The following is a 16,676-nucleotide window of genomic DNA, read 5'->3' as shown; positions in this document are numbered from 1 at the left end:
AACCACCACATCCAATCTCTAATTATGTGTAAAAATTTTGTAAATACTTAAAAGAGATGCTGTACGTTCACCTTGAAGTCAAGCACTGCAACAATAAAAAGTATTATTCTAATAATGCCATGCCTGACAAAGTATCAGAAAGCACTACTACAATAGTGTACTTCCCTCCTTAGTCTGAAACCAAACACACCATAAGACACAGAAAGTGATACGTTTAAAGATATATTATCATAAAGTTAGAAAGCAAGCCATATCCCTAATAAACATAGCTCAGCGTTGCTATTGGCTCACCTGTGCTTGGCACAAAATAGAATTTTAAAAGTGAGAAAGCAGAAACGAAGTGAGTAAGCAGTTGGGAGAGTAAGTGCATCACAGACAACAGAAATCATGAACTTTCCCCCCATTTTCAAAGTTCTGTTTTCTGTATTCCTTCTGATCTTTCTTCTATGTTGTTGTTTTTCTTACAGGGGAAAAAAAAACTTTCAGACAAGCTCACTCCATGTCCAGAGTTGGCTCTTTTGGCACTCTGCGATCCACTCTTATATTGTTACTACAAGATCCGTTAATAACGTCAGAACAACGCACACATTACTTAAAAGCCACAAGCATCGCTTTCCTCTAATTAGACAATGGTTGTTAACAGAACCTCTTTACATCAGAGGTCCTCTTGAATCCCAGTCTCATTTACAGGCGCCTTCGCAAAACCCAGCAAGTACACAACATCGAATGACGTGCATTCCAAAAGCGCCAAGGAGCGTTTCAGCACAACCCCAGCGTCAAAGAGAAGACGGGATAGGAAACTTGAAGAAGAAACACGCAAGTCGCCACTCCGGGCTTGCTCACTAAATCTAAGGGGGAGGGAAACGGGGACAAGGGGGGAGGGATGCTGTGACAAAAACCCGCTGTCTTTCCATCCTTAGGCGAATCGTAAATAGAAAGAGGTCAAAAGAAAAGCAGAAAGGGAAAGTCGGCAAGGGATAAATCCCTCTCAAAAGCGAGATTATCTACCGGAGGAATCTTTTCACTCACTCAGTAGCCGCAGCCCCCAAGGCCCATCGCGGTCGCCGATCCCCGCCTCGTCCAGGCTATCTGGGAACAAGCAACCTCTAAAAGCCTCCTAATCGCCGGTTTAAAAGACAGGGGGGAGTATGGGACGGGCAGTCAAATTAATTCAGCCGCTTCCAGCCCGAGGATGCCGCGCTAAGAGGACCGTTCCTCGTACCCGTCGCCCCAAAGAGGGCAGTCCCCAAGTTTTTGCTCTTGCAATCCAGCTCCGACCGGGCACTGTCCAAAGATGCAAAAGGGAGGGGGGAAAAAGTTGTTCAACATCAAAAACCCGAAAAGCTGCAGCGCCGGAACCTCTCTCGGCCGGGGAAGGAGCCGACGAGAAAAGGCGCACGTTCCCAAGAAGACAAAGCGGGGGAGGCAAGAAGAGGCAGGTGCCCGGCGGGAAGCCCGGACGCGGCGCGGTCCATAGAAAAAGAAAGAAAGAAAAGGCACCGGGAGGGAACAGGGGAGGAAAGGGAAGACCAGCAAGAAGCTGCCCTGAGGGCTGGATCGAGCAAGGGGGGGGAGTAGAGAGCAACCAAGCCCCACCATCAGGACAAGGGCGAAAAACACAGGAGCCGACCAGGAGTCCGGAAAGGAGCGGCGAGATGGCCCGCGGAGGAAACGAGAAGAGCCGCCGCCGCCTGCCTGGCCCCGGCGAGGAGCCGGAGCCCTGGGCGCAACTTGTCCTCCACTGAGCTCGCGGGGGACGCTCTTCTGCCGCCCTTTCCAGCTACTCACCGCCCGGCCCGCTGCTGTCTCTTCGCCGTCTTCTCCAACTGTTCGACGACCACCTCCGGGGATTTTCACCTCCGGATTGGAGTAGACGGCCGCGATTGCTGCCTTTCTGACGACGAGCCAAGAGCCAGGGCCCACCCCCGAGCTGCCGAGACCCGCCCCGAGCCCTCCCCCTGCCAGCTCGCCGCTCCGCCTCTCCCAAACCCAAATATGTACACCGGCGCCGGCCCTGCTTTCCCTGCCTGCTTGGAGGGGAATGTTTGTTTTTGCTCAGCCTCCGCCGCCTTTGCGAAGAGGCTTCGAGTGCCATTTGGAGGCCAAGGCGAGGTCTGAGAGGCCGGCCGCGGCGTCGGCGGCGAAGGGAAATCTCCCCGCCTTACGGGGCAAAGGAAGCGACTCCCCCCCCCCCCCCAGTTCTCGACGAGAGCGGGAGGAAGGAAACGAAACGGGGGCCACCAAAGAGCTTTTCTGAAGCGAGCAGTTGACAGATGTGCACGGCCGGACGGGATGAGCGGGTGGCATGTCAGGGGTAGCAAGAGAGACTTTTGCAAGACCTCCTCTGAAACTATACTTGATTTATAGTTTCGTGTACACACGCGGCCTCTTGGCACGCACGTAGGTGCTACTGGCTCCTTAGAGCGATTGCTGTATGGGTGAGTCGATGTTTCTGTATGAGTCAACGTGGTCAGGTGGCAGTAGCTCTTGCCGGTACAGGCACAAAGCGAGTTTTACCTAAAGAATAAAAATGGAATGAATAAAACTAAACTAGGTCAGACCCTGTGGTGAATTATTTTCATTCTTTCTTCCCAACTTGAAGTTATAGTGAAAACCACATTCTTTGAGCATCTATTTGCCCAATTGAGACATTCTCCAGGAGAGTAAGGGGATATCATCCCCTCTCCCCTCTCCAGCCTATTCTGACAAATCTCTCCCCCCCCCTTTTTTTAAAAAAAACAACAATATTCAGATAGTACCTCTGAGCAACAGCAGGGAAAGCAGGTTGATGAGAGGCTTTAAAGCCTAGCTTCCAGCTTGCTGGGTAAGTACCAGGGTATTTTTACTGCAGTGTAATTTGCCTTTTTCTGTGAATGACAGTTTCAGTAAACTGGTAGGCAGAGTGTTTCCAGGCATTCCCATAGCCAAGAAATAGACAATGCGGCCAACACTCAAGTGAGCCACTTTATATACTTCACTGGCAAGGACAACTGCTTGAGGAATTTATACATACAATAGCACAGTAGTTCTGGCCAAGATGCATTCCTCCTAATAGTTCTTATCTTTGAAGGTTCTGTTAAGATTCCCTTTCCAAGTGCATCCGTAGCTGTGTGCTATGCAGCTGCTGCAAAAGAAACCATTGAAAACGTCTAATTCAGGAATGTGCGGCATTCATTTCAAACAATGCCTCCATAATGATTTGCCGTCAGAATGGAGTAACTAAAATTGTGCACAGAAAATGAAGTGGTATGAAAATTAGCAATTTTGACTATGCAGGGCATTTTATAGAGCCACGCAATGTATTTTTGAATTTGAAATATTTTTAGCTCAAGCAGTTGCTCTGAATGTGAAGTGGTACGAATGTCCTATGCTCACATGGTAATACAGTGCTTCCTTGCACGATTGTTGGGTTCCATATACTCAGCCCTTGCCTCAGTGTTGTTTTTTAACATCTGCATGAAGTCATTCCTCATGTTTGGTACTCAGTTGGGTCACACCAGGCCAAACTGTAGAAGTCTACTCCTGATGCTACTTGGTCCCATGGGGGTCAAAATAAGCAAAGTCCAAGGTTGACTCAGCCTTTCATCCTTCTGAGGTAAAATGAGAATTGTTGGTACAATATGCTGATTTTATAAACTACTTAGAGCCTTAGAAAGGGAGATCTTTACTTAGCTCCAGCTGTATGCTAATTTCAGGGATTTGGGCGCTCAAGTGCTCTGGCAACAGTGACTCATGTCTTGGCATTTGCATATAGACTATACTAATACACTACTCAAAGGGATGCCTTTAAAAATTATTTAGAAGTTTCACATCATCCATCTGCTAACTGGAGCTAGTCTATTCAACACTCTTATATTCTGTGGGCACTAGATTAGCTTTAGATTTGCTTCTAGTCCAGTTCAAAGACTTTATCATCACTTTTAGAGCTGTTCATGGCTTGGTGCTTAGGATTTTTAGGGTCTTATTTCTCACTCAAACTCAGCCTGTCACAAATAATCACTAAGTAAATTATGCTGAGAGTCCTACCCGAGAAGAGATGAGAACTAACATTGGCTTCTCAAGGGCTCCCACACTCTTCCCTGACCCAAGATTAATAATGCTTTAAAAATGTTATTGTTCCACAACTCATTGCAACACTGACGGAATAAAGGTTGGCTGGATTAATTAGATGAGGTATGATTTTGTGCTAATCATACAAACTATGACTATTAATTACCTTGAATCCTTGCTCAAGTGGGCAGTCTAAAAAAACCTGTTTAAATAAATAAAATCAGAGGAATCCCAAATTCTGCCAGTAGAACCCCATGACAAAGAAATAAGAAAAAAGTGAAATTATCAGAATAAAATAACAGGAAGTTGTGAAAAACAAAAAGGCAACTGACTTTCTGGTTTGCTTATGAAATTGGCAGTAAGAAGGCTGGTTGGTGTTTATTGGTAGATACTTAAATAACTTGTGTTAGAATAATACTCCCCCCCCCTATTTTGTTTAGGACAGTATAGATTTTCACGTTTGAAGGAGAAAACGTAATTTGGATTTCCACTAGCTCCCCCTCCAATACACAGATGTTTTAAGCATTTCTGATAGGTGCTATGTGCATGTCCAAAGCAATGCACAAACCCAGTAGTTTATATTGCAATAACTTCAAAATATCTTTTCCTTTCCTAAATGAAGCTGTTAAACTAAAGATAGGAATTATAACATTGGTCTAATATTGTTCCTAACAATAAAATTTAGTTTAAGCACATGCATGAATTACTTGGTTCCTTCATTCACTGGCTGATTTGCTGGTTGCACACAGCCTCAGTTAATTTATGATTTATTGAATATAATCACACTTGGTTGGGTCGGCATAGCATACTAAGCCAGAAACTAACAAGCCACAATTTGGCTTTCAAATAACTTTTGTGAAGGCCATTATGTAAATTATTTAAATAAATAAATTACTAAATCACTAAAGAGGCTAATATTTGTTATTATAAATAATAATCTAGACTATTCTCTACCTTTCTGAGCCATTATTTAATCAGTATATTTTCCCAGAATTAAGCGAAGAACTGGTTGCTATCAAACTAACTGGGTTTTTTCTCCTGTTTCGTGAATGCTAGATAAAACCTACTTGTGATTACTCCTATCTACCTATCATCTTTTGGATTTTATTGCTTCTTCATTAGTCTCTGTTTTTGTAACATACAGCTGGATAATGTATTTGAAAGAACCTAAACTAAGCCAGTTTAGTGTAGTGGTTAAGGCATCTGGCTGGAAGGCAGGAGGCACTGATTCTAGTTCTGTCTTATTTACAAAGTCAGCTGCATATCCGTGGGCTAGTCAATCTCTCAGGCCTAGAAAGAAGACAATAATAAAAACTTTTTTGAAATCTTGCTAAGAAAACTGCGAAGACTTGTCTAGGCAAGGCAATGACTTGGCAATGACCAGGAGTCATTTGCTGACTCAAAGGCACCAAAAACACCTAACCTAACCAATCTCTGTATCATTTTAATTTAGATTCATGGTCTCCTAGCCTTCTGCCTTAACCCCTACTCCTGGTTGTGAACCTATGGCACACGTGCCAGAAATGGCACACAAAGGCCTTTCTGTGGGCAGACACACACCATCACCTTAGCACAGTATGCCCTAAGGCAGGTGTCGGCAAGCCATAAGCTTTTTTGTCTCTCCAATGTGGCTCCCTGTTGGGTGATCCCACCACTGGCTGGCCTCACCCCTTGCCTCACAAAGAGAGGCAGAGAGAAACAGAGGGAGAAAGAAAGAGAGAAGGAGGGAGAGAAGGGGAAAGAGAGAGGGGGGATGGAAAGAGAGAGAAACAATGAGAGGAAGGGAAAGAGAGAGAGAAAAAGAGAGGGAGGGAAAGGAGGAAGGGAAAGGGAGGGAAAGAGAGAGAGGAAGGGAAAGAGGGAGGGAAAGAGAAGGAGGGAAAGAGAAATGATAATACAAAAGTTTTTTCTTTTTTATTGTTGCTAAACATAATTTTTCAAAAGGAGAAAAAAGGAAGGCATAAAAGTGCATTTACCACATTTTTCTTAGAACAATTAGATGAACTCTGCTTTGTTTATCATTATTTTAGGTAGTAAAACTTCATTATTCAGGTTAAATTGCCGTGTTGGCACTTTACAATAAGTAAGTGGGTTTTGGGTTGCAGTTTGGGCACCCGGTCTTTAAAAGGTTCAATGTGCTACCCCAAACTGGCTTAGTTTAAGTTGTTCCAAATACTTTATCAAGCTGTATGTAAAGCCAACAAACTTAGATGTGATGTGGATTTTTAAAAATAGATGAACCAATCTGAATTTCAATTTCATATCATGACTTGTTTGATGGATTCCAGGGTGGTAAGAAATAAAGCTCATGGAAGAAAAGAGGGTCAACCTATTCTCCAAAGCACCTGAAGGCCGAAGAAGAAGCAATGAGTGGAAACTAATCAAGGAGAAAAGCAACCTAGAACTAAGGATAAATTCCCTGGCAGTTAGAACAATTAATCAGTGGAATGGCTTGCTTCCAAAAGCTGTAGGTGCTCCAACACTGGAAGTTTTAAGAACATACTTAACAACTATTTCTCCGAAATGGTATAAGGTTTCCTGCTTGAGCAGAGGGTTGGACTAGAAGACCTCCAAGGTCCCTTCCAATCTGTTATTCTATAGCAGTAGAAGTCAATGGCTAACCAGTGTGGGTTACATGTTGCTGAATTATTTTGGATAATGTCCTAATGGATTTAGGGGATGGAAATATTTGCCACCAGAAAGGGGCTCAAAACAAAGACACGTGAGTTTAGTGCATGCATCACTAAGCAAGATTATTTTTGAGGAACCATGCTACTGCATTGAGCTTCCAGGAAGGGCAATGAACTCCACCAGAGGCATGGTAGGAACATTGCTCTCAGTGGAAAAGCCTCCTTGGCAGCCAACAACATCAATCACTGGCAGAAGATTTGTTATGACAACATGAAGGAAAGAAAAGCTCAAGCCGCTGTAGATTGTAACTCAATGTTGGTACCCTTAAAATAACATTAACTCTGTGTATTCTGTGCTTTTTATTTTTTTATTTTTTTAAAAAGGATAAAGCTTTTTTTTTTACCAACAAGTAAAGAAACAATTGTGGCTGAAATGCAAATACAGCTTTGAGCTGCTGCAGAAAAAGAAAATAAAAAATTAACAAACAATTAGAATGTAAAACAGTTTTAAACATTACCTTATTTCATACATCATGCTATTCCAAAATTAGGCTTGTGGTTAGCATGTTGTGAAAATTCAGCTGAAGATTTAGCACATTTAATAGGCTGCAAGAATCCTCCTCCTCTCACTGTAGGATTGTTCTATTCACGAAACAGCAAGAAAAGTGAGCTACTAGTGTCTCAAAACATCTTAGGGAGATATTAATGGGAGCGACATTCAAACAGCTTAATACAATGGTTCGGCGGTTCCCTTCTATATCATATAATGGATATGCCTATATTTGCAGAGTGGTAAAGGTAGAAGACTTGGCTCTCATATTATTTGATTGTTGTTTGTGCAAGAGGGTGAGACAGGTATATTGTTCATATATTAAACGAATGACTCATTGGAAATCCCATATTAAAAAAAAAATCCTTATGTGCGGCCAGAATATGAAAACAACATTTAATATGGCACAGTACTTGAGGAAAATGGTTCAGCTGAGATTAGCATATGTGGGACTGATTGGGGTAGATTGTAGGAGTGATACTGAGATATAATTTTATCTTATTTCACTTATCCATGTACCAAATTATTGCATTTTACTCCAATGCCATTTTAAATTGTTTTTATAGATTTTATTAATAATTGCTGTTTGGAACTGTGCTTCGATATGGCCTATAGGCTAATCAATAAACTAAACTATTGGTGCCTGCTTCTGATGTTTTGTTCAGTTGCCCAGTATTATAAGGATTAGACCCAGAATGTCCCATATGCTGAGTTTACACATTACACTAAGCAAGTCACATTATAAATTGGTGTTATGCATAAAAGCAGTATCTGAGAGTAAAGCCACACCTGAAAGTAAATACAAAGCATGAGTGAGACTAGGTAATATTATTTTGAATCTGAAATACTGCTGGTATGCATTATCTATCTGAAAATTGCATTCTCTGTTGCAGAAAGCCTATGTATTAAGTCCAGCTGAAGAAAGATAGTCTGATTTTATATTTCTGTTGGCTGCTTGCATTGTACTTTATTTATGTTAGATTTTCTGGCTTAGCAAAGACTTCTTGGATGGGTTTCAGTTTCTAAAGCTGACATTTATATTAAGATCAGTATGATTGATTCAGGTGCAAAATAACCATGGTGTAAGTGACTTAGAGTAGAGCCATCCCAATTTAGGAACAGCAATAATTATTGCCAAATAAGATGTGTTTTTGCAAAGGCCTTCCTTGCAACAACTGCCAACTGCAGGGGTCTAAGAGGACTTCAATTTATGTACCAATTCCATATAAGACAGTGGTGGGTTCTGGTTGCTGCTGCTATCAGTTCTCTCAGGGACACACTGCATGTGGGGGTGCACTTGATGTGCACTATGTATATATGCACAGTACTAAAAATGCTTAGCATACGCAGAAGCAAAAAAAAAGATGATGGTGCCATAGGCCAAGAGAATCAGTTCGGGGGCATGGCAGGCCGAGTTACTACCTACTCGGCCAAACCGGTCTGAACCAGTAGGAACCCACCTCTGATCTGAGACAACTTTACGCTATGAGAACCAATGTTGGAGGGTCAAGAACCAGGGGCCTAAAACAATAGTCATTCAGCCTTGTTATTGAGCCCAAGCCAGTTTTCCCCCATCCAGACTCTTAAAATTGAGAAAATACCTTAACAGTATCACTGGGCTGACCCAAAGTGAAATCAGCATACTGATGATACCTGTTTAATGCTGACAATTGACATTATCCATCGGCTTCTTATAGTCCAGTGATGGCAAACCTTTTTGGCACTGAGTGCCAAAAAGGGAATGTGCACACTCTCATTAGAGACACGACCTGGAAGCTGCCAAGTAGCCATGCGCATGCCAGGAATTGAACTTACGGTTTCCGGTGCATAATTGCACACTGGCCAGTTTCTCTACTGGTTACTGTTGCATTTGTGCGTGCAACAATCAGCTGGCCAGGACACATGCACACAATAGAAATTGGAAGACCAGCTCTTCCAGTTTCCAGTTTCTGGCACTGCCGTATAAAAAACTGTTGATCATTGTGCGTGCATGTGCGCTAGAAACCTGGAAGAGGAACGGGCAATGTTGCGTGTGCCAGCCGACATGGCTCCGCATGCCACTCCGGCATGCATGCCATAGGTTCACCATCATGGATGTAGATCATAATAGGAGTGAGAAGAAATTAGAAGTATGTGAAAGTCTGCAAAAGAGGGGCTAAGTCTAGACATTCCACCTCCTCAATACCAACTAGAATCAATCCTGTAGTTGTTGCACCTATTCATAACCTCCTGAGGTAGTGTAGAAGAATACCATGATTGATGGCATAAACGGCCCTGAAAAATCAAGAGCAGGCAGACCATCCTTATCCTTCAGGGTTCATCCACGAGTGCATTCATTTCAATATTCCAGGTGAAACTCGAAAAATTAGAATATCGTACAAAAGTTCATTTATTTCAGTAATGCAACTTACAAGGTGAAACTAATATATGAGATAGACTCATTACATGCAAAGCAAGATAATTCAAGCCGTGATTTGTCATAATTGTGATGATTATGGCTTACAGCTCATGAAAATCCCAAATCCACAATCTCAGAAAATTAGAATATTGCACGCAATCAATAAAACAAGGTTTGTACATAGAACAATATCGGACCTGAAAAGTATAAGCATGCATATGTACTCAGTTCTTGGTTTGGGCCCCCTTTGCACCAATTACTGCCTCAATGTGGCGTGGCATGGAAGCAATTACCTTTGAGGCTTTCCCTCCTTATGGAGGGTGTCAATGATGGTTTTCTGCACAACTGCCAGGTCCACATGATTGTGATTCCTACTGAACCAGACTGAGAGACCATTTAAAGGCTAAGGAACCCTTTGCAGGTGCTATGGCTTACTTATCTGATTAGAGTGGGACACTTTGAGCCTAGAATATTGCACCTTTTCACCATATTCTAATTTTCTGAGATTGTGGATTTGAGCTGTAAGCCATAATCATCACAATTATGACAAATCACGGCTTGAACTATCTTGCTTGGCATGTAATGAGTCTATCTCATATATTAGTTTCACCTTTTAAGTTGCATTAATAAAATAAATGAACATTTGCACGATATTCTAATTTTTCGAGTTTCACCTGTATACCCATATCTGAAACTGGAGTAAAAGTTCTTCCAGGTCTTTATGAAGCTTTCCACCAACCATCTTTTCAACAAGAGAAGACGAGAGTTAAATGAAAATTGTCCATTGTTTTGGGATGTAATTATATTTTTTTGAGGAAAGGCAGACCATAGCTCTTTTAAGTACAGATGGGACCACCCTCTTAAAGTTGAATTCAGCATTGCCTGGACCCTACCATACATCTTGAACAATGATGAGGGCCTTGACCACTCAGATATGACATGGATTTTATACATACCATTAGGTAGCTACACTTTCAGCTCAACTAGACTCCATCTCAGAAAATTCAACTCATGTTACCTGACTGACACTTCTCATAGAACAAATCCAAGCTCATGTTGCTCTGAATTTCTTGGATGATTGTAGTCACCCCATTACTCCTGCATGTGATTGCATCTGGTGCCAAAACCCAGAAGGGGACATTGTTCACATGACCATCCAGGTCTCTTTTATACATGCAGAGTCATTCCTCTCATTCCCTGTTGAGGAAGACATTAATACAAACTGACCTGGTACTCAGAAGCTACAATTATTTTCCTAATTATTGACCATCATGTCAGGTTCTGATCAAAAACACAATGTCTGGATAGTGATTGATCCCCTGTAAAAACAAGGAATTGTATTTAAAACAATAAAATGATGTAAGAGTAAAATCATACATGTTTGATTGCTTAAACTTTTGGCAATCCAAAATAAATAATAAAATACATATTAATGAATTGCTCCTTTAAAAATAGAACAATTTAAAGAACTTATTCTGTCACTCATTTGGTATATTTTTGATATTAAATAAAAAATAAAGTTCTCAAATATTATTTGCTGAGCAGCTGGAATTACATTTACAGGAATTCAAATACTCTGGCCCACCACTAACACTCTATCTCCAACATTCTGCAGAAAAAACCTAATATTATACCCTGCAATGTTTAATATTTGCTTTGAATTTTGAGGGTGAAGACAGTTTAACTGACTAAACTGCTTGCAAAATATTGGTAAAGTACCTTTACACAAGTTATAGCATATATTAAGCAATACTGTTTGTAAGCAAGCAAGCTATTGCAAACCATTTCCATAAGAAACGGTTTTATATTTAAGTCTCCATGCCCATAACTTCCAAAAAGCAACACATTGAAAGATTGCATTTTTTTTATTTTTACTGAATATATTAACTCTTTTAGCTCTGTCTAGAATTGCTTGTTTGTGAGATCAACTGCTATATAAATTTATTTGATAAATAATGAATTAAATATTATACATGGAAAGCTTTAACTTCCCTTTCTTTTATGTAATGATCATTCCTTCCACGCCAACTGAGGTTTATAAAAGGCCTGGAAACAGTAGTTAACTCATTATGTTAACTGAACAAGCAATGCAATTACAGAGTCACTCTGTGAGGGAGATGAGCAATTTCTAAATGTGATACATAAATTAAATAAATAAAGCCTGTTGGTCCATATGCTTTTCTAAGCTATGCTTTACACATAATAGAGAATGGATTCACAGAACTCTTCAAGCCAAATGCTCTATGTCATGATTTTGAAAACTGCATAAAATGAGTCATATTTTTGTTGCAATGTCAAAACAAAAGGGCAAGCAACATACTTGATGGGAAGCGGACTCTCTGAATATTCCATTTAAAGATTTACTCAGGTTGCTACTGAGCTAGAGAAAACAAAATGTATAAGCCCTGAAGTCACTGTATAAAGCTGTTGGCACTTCAGCAAGTAATTTGTCTGCTTAATTTCCTCAGTAAAAAATCTTATATATATACACACAGAGAGAGTATTATATGCACACACACACATATATATGCTGTATATATAATTTTTTAAACTGTAAGTTGTGCAAGCTCCACTCAAGTGCGCAATTGTGTTAATCCAGATATTTGAAGATTAGAAATGTTACACTTATGATTGAAATCGCTTGCAAAAGGTGTCAATACAGCTTTTGTAGCTATCTCTTTCAACAGCAGCAAAGCTGCATGCAATACAATACAAGAAACGACTGTAAATTTATTTTGGATGGTTGAAAAAAGTCCAAGTTATGCTATTAGGATAAATGATAGCTGTTTCTGCCAATAGTAGAACTTCAATTTCATGCAGAATGTGAGCTGTTTTACATTTTAATGCAAAAATGTAATTTTATTCCCTGATTTAGGCAATTCTAAACAATGGATTATTATTCTCTCCCAGTCAACCCATGGCGTACATACATACACCCATCATGTTATTCCTTTTCAGATAAGCAACTTTATGCAATCTATAGGAAAGGGAAAGAAATATAAGCTAAAAAAATTAAAATATGAGGTAAGAAAAGGAGATATAGCTAAATCTAAATTAGATCAACACCACTGACTATATTTTTCCTTACCTCTCTATCATTATAAACCATCTATGGGTCCATAATATCTTTACATATCCATTTATATGCTGCCTTTTATTATTTATATTACCCACTTCTTGCCATTGGAAGATCTCAAGAACTCAGAACTCTACCCAAGCACAACTTTCTTAGTCTTCTTCTCAATCTATTCATTCTTACTTCATGTAATTTCTTTGGAAGTAAAATCCTGAATAAATTCAATATACTCATTTCATATTAGTTAGTCATTTTTATTCATTATACATTCATCACTGATCTGAGCCGAGGTGGTGCAGTGGTTAGGGTGCAGTACTGCAGGCCACTTCAGCTGACTGTTATCTGCAGTTCAGCAGTTCTAATCTCACCAGCTCAAGGTTGACTCAGCCTTCCATCCTTCCGAGGTGGGTGAAATGAGGACCCAGACTGTGGGGGCGATATGCTGACTCTGTAAACCGCTTAGAGAGGGCTGAAAGCCCTATGAAGTGGTATATAAGTCTAACTGCTATTGCTATTGCTATTGCTATCTTATGTATTTGTTATTTGTGTTTGTTGTTTAAATGCACTGTTTCTTAAGTTGCTAATTCCCATGGCATTTATGTTTCTTCTGAGATACCCAGCTTCCATATAACAAAAATGGAAAAAGTATGCACTTATGCATAGCCATTTTTACAAAACTCATTTTTTTCAAAGATATCACAATATCACATTCTATCCATTTTTTCCTCCCAGCATTAATGCATCTTGATCATTTTCTATTATTTTTTCTAGCTTTAGAAATTTTTCAATCAAGCACCCAAATTCAAATGTTTGTTTGCTTTTTCCTAGAGATGAATAAATTGTAATAACTTGTAACTCCATTTTTTCTTTCAAATTTAACTCCTAATTGCTGCTGTCTAACATTCAACAGTGTACAAAAATATATGCTCATTCATGTTTCTAACAATACAACTGTAACGTCACCATGTTTGCAGGCTGAAGCAAGAGCTAACAGTTCTCAAGCCAGAAATGGCAGTTTGTAAATAACTAGTCAAATTCAAGGCCACCAAGTACTATGGCAAGAATTAATTAATTTATGGAAAATGCACCCCAGGAATCATTTATATATTCTTAGTGGCAATAGACAATCAGTGGTCTATATGGCTTCATTTTCACTTGCTAAGTTTAGAGTCTGAATAAGGAGCCAACATAAGCCATGAAGTGTCAGAACATTAATGTTTTACTGCCAGAGTCTAGGTAGGGAGCCAGACACCACAAATAGTCTTTTAAATTTGTCCATAAATAACATTAAACAATCTAGTGGACATCACACATCATCTTATTTAGTACTCAAGGCTGAACCAATTATTCCATTTATCCTGGCTCATTTGAAGAAACTACTGGGAACAGTTGGTTCAATATTTAGTTGTCCTGACTAAGATGTGGAATTGCAAGTGTTGTACTGATGTATTTACATTGATTTTTCTGTGTGTGTTATTTCACTTCTGCTAATGACTGTCGACCTTGTAAGCTGTTTAGATGTGGCCAGAATGAACATCATTGCAATAAATAAATAGATAAATTAATGGCATTCATTCATTTGAATTCTACTTCTAAACACCATTTCCATTCAAATTTTTAAACTGTCCTTACAGCATTCTTCCATTTCAATTCCAGTCCAAATTATTTATTAGTTTTAGTTTTAATTCCATTCATACTGGTTGAGAACCCTTATTCAGGCCTTTCCATCCATATCCAAGGCATGTTTTTTCCTGTCAAAATAGTTCTGGCTTCCACTTTAAACAGTATCCTTGTGATTATCCCTTTTCTATCTCTACACACTAAAATTTCCCATCTCTACTTTTGCAAATTTTTCTCATCCGTACATAACTCTTGAGGATTGAAACCCATGTTTTGATGCTTTTTAGTAATACAGAGACGATATAGATTAGGTTACCAATATTAGCCATAGCCATTCCTTATGCACCATTTCTTTTAATAATAAGACAAGATATCACAGACGCTACCAAAGTTTTGCAGTTTTGCATATTTATGTTATTTTATGAAGGCAAGATATCTAATCTAGAGATCTAATCTAATCTAAACATAGTTGCTGCATCCCACCAACTAAGAGATACATAATATGTAATGATAAACCCACAATCATTTGTTTATTTATTAAATGTATATGCATTTGTCTCGCTATCAAGCCATTACAAGACATATATGTATTCTTAAATACACATACATCTTTCACAGCAAAGGCAGTTTAGTTATGGAAGTTAAATGCTTCCTTAAAATGCTTTCTTTTCTTTTTTTAAAATGAAAATATCTGAACCGTTAAATACATATTTCAGTTCCTAACTAAGTACACTGATCTTCCAAAAATGCTCAATAGCCCAGGAGCAGTTAGAAAGTTGTTGAAACAATTCATTGTTTCATTATTGTAATGGCTTACATACTGAATGAGATTCTGAAACCATTTTGATGTATTTTGCAAATGCATTCAGTGAATGCAGGTCCAGTGAATAGAGATGTAATGCTTAGTCTAAAAATATTTAGGCTCTGCTAATGAGAACTAGTTCCTCAGGGGACATTTGAAATTATTTTAAGAAATAGTACTTTGAAGAAAGCTCTAGTTAAGGAAAGTAACATTTCAGCCAGATAAAATAAGCTTCAAGAATATTTCCAGAAAGAGCTATATAGCTGCAAAATTCGACTTCAAAAATTGGATGAGCTTTATCAGAAATGATTGACAGATAAATAAACATTACAGAGTCCTAGACCATTGTTGTCGGTTAAAAAGGAAACAGCCTTGATTCAAACTTGACTCCTTGTTATTGTAACTTGGCAATTTATGAGAATCAATTGATTTTAAAATCATATAAAATAAGTAAATAAAGACAGAAAAGAATACCTCAATTCTACAGTAATACAGTAATGTTTTTATGGCTTTGTCACAAAAATGTCATTTAAAAATCAGGCAGCTTTTAAAATCTCCTCAAATACTTCATTGAGTGTGGTAATACAAAAATCATGATTAAAGAAGAAAGCAAATGAATAAATCCCAAAACTATGTCAAATGTTTTCACCATAAGAATTAAATTGTTCAATCTGTAGTTTCTACAAGGATGCTGAGTTTATAAATAAAAACATCTGGTCTTAGTTTTGAATTTTTGCTTGATCTAAATAAATTTCTTTTTCTTCATGAATAGATATAGATAAAGCTATAGAGATATAGATATAAATAATTCAGAGTAGATCTTTATATAATCTAGAGATTCTTTCCTCATACAATTGCACAAATATCAGCACATGTACTAGAACAATTTGCTACTTAGTAAAAAGCATGAAAGAATGCACTGAAAAGTCAGTCATGTGTCTGATGTGCCATCAAATGTCAGAAATAAGAATGATTATCTTAAGACAGCTTTATTACAGCAGGAACAATATTTAACCATCCATGCTTTGCTTAGTCTATTGTGAATTTGAGCAGCTGATCTTAGCAAGCATCTTTTACATACTCTCACAGTTTTTGAGTTTCCACAGGTTCCCCCCCCCCAACTTCAAAAAAGTGTGCTATTATTCCCACACTGAAGATTTTATGTAGTCAGAAAAATGATTGGAAATGTAGGAAGACTGCAAATGAAAATTATCATTATCTGATCCTCTAATAAAATTTTGTGAATGAATATTGCATAAGTAAGGTTTTATTGGGAAATGTGTCTTATAAAAAGGCTATTGTATGGGGAAAATATATAGTACTGTATTTTAATAGAAAATATAGTACTATATATATAATAAGGCATGGATGTATTCAGAATGTCATGTAATTATTGCATTTCGGGATCCAGTTCCAATAGACTATAATAGATACTACAAATATCCTTGTGCTGGTCCATAAAGCCAAGAACAGTTATGAAGTTCCAAATTCACATATCAGTGTAACAGAGCATAATTTATTTCTCATTCATCTGTAAGCAGATTAATATG

General features: G+C 38.7%; 1 protein-coding gene across 5 annotated transcripts in view; it reads right to left on the bottom strand.

The window, feature by feature from the left end:
* The window catches only part of PAM (peptidylglycine alpha-amidating monooxygenase), a 145,221-nt gene extending 143,286 nt beyond the window's left edge, over positions 1-1,935 (bottom strand). For 3 of the 5 annotated variants that reach the window (XM_087715753.1, XM_087715756.1, XM_087715758.1), the window contains exon 1: positions 1,789-1,934. The gene's annotated coding sequence lies outside the window, so the exon portion shown is untranslated. Of the gene's footprint in view, positions 1-1,788 lie in introns of all 5 variants that reach the window. The other 2 variants (XM_087715754.1, XM_087715755.1) reach the window with 1 other exon arrangement.
* Between the last annotated feature and the right edge of the window lie 14,741 nt (positions 1,936-16,676).

Source organism: Thamnophis sirtalis, unplaced genomic scaffold (assembly GCF_051295495.1).
Source record: "Thamnophis sirtalis isolate CommonGarterSnake01/CBP01778 unplaced genomic scaffold, rThaSir2_p1.2 scaffold_5, whole genome shotgun sequence".
In the NCBI taxonomy this organism is placed as follows: domain Eukaryota; kingdom Metazoa; phylum Chordata; class Lepidosauria; order Squamata; family Natricidae; genus Thamnophis; species Thamnophis sirtalis.
The sequence above is the reverse complement of the archived record's forward strand: the minus strand, read 5'-3'. Positions and strand labels throughout refer to the sequence as shown.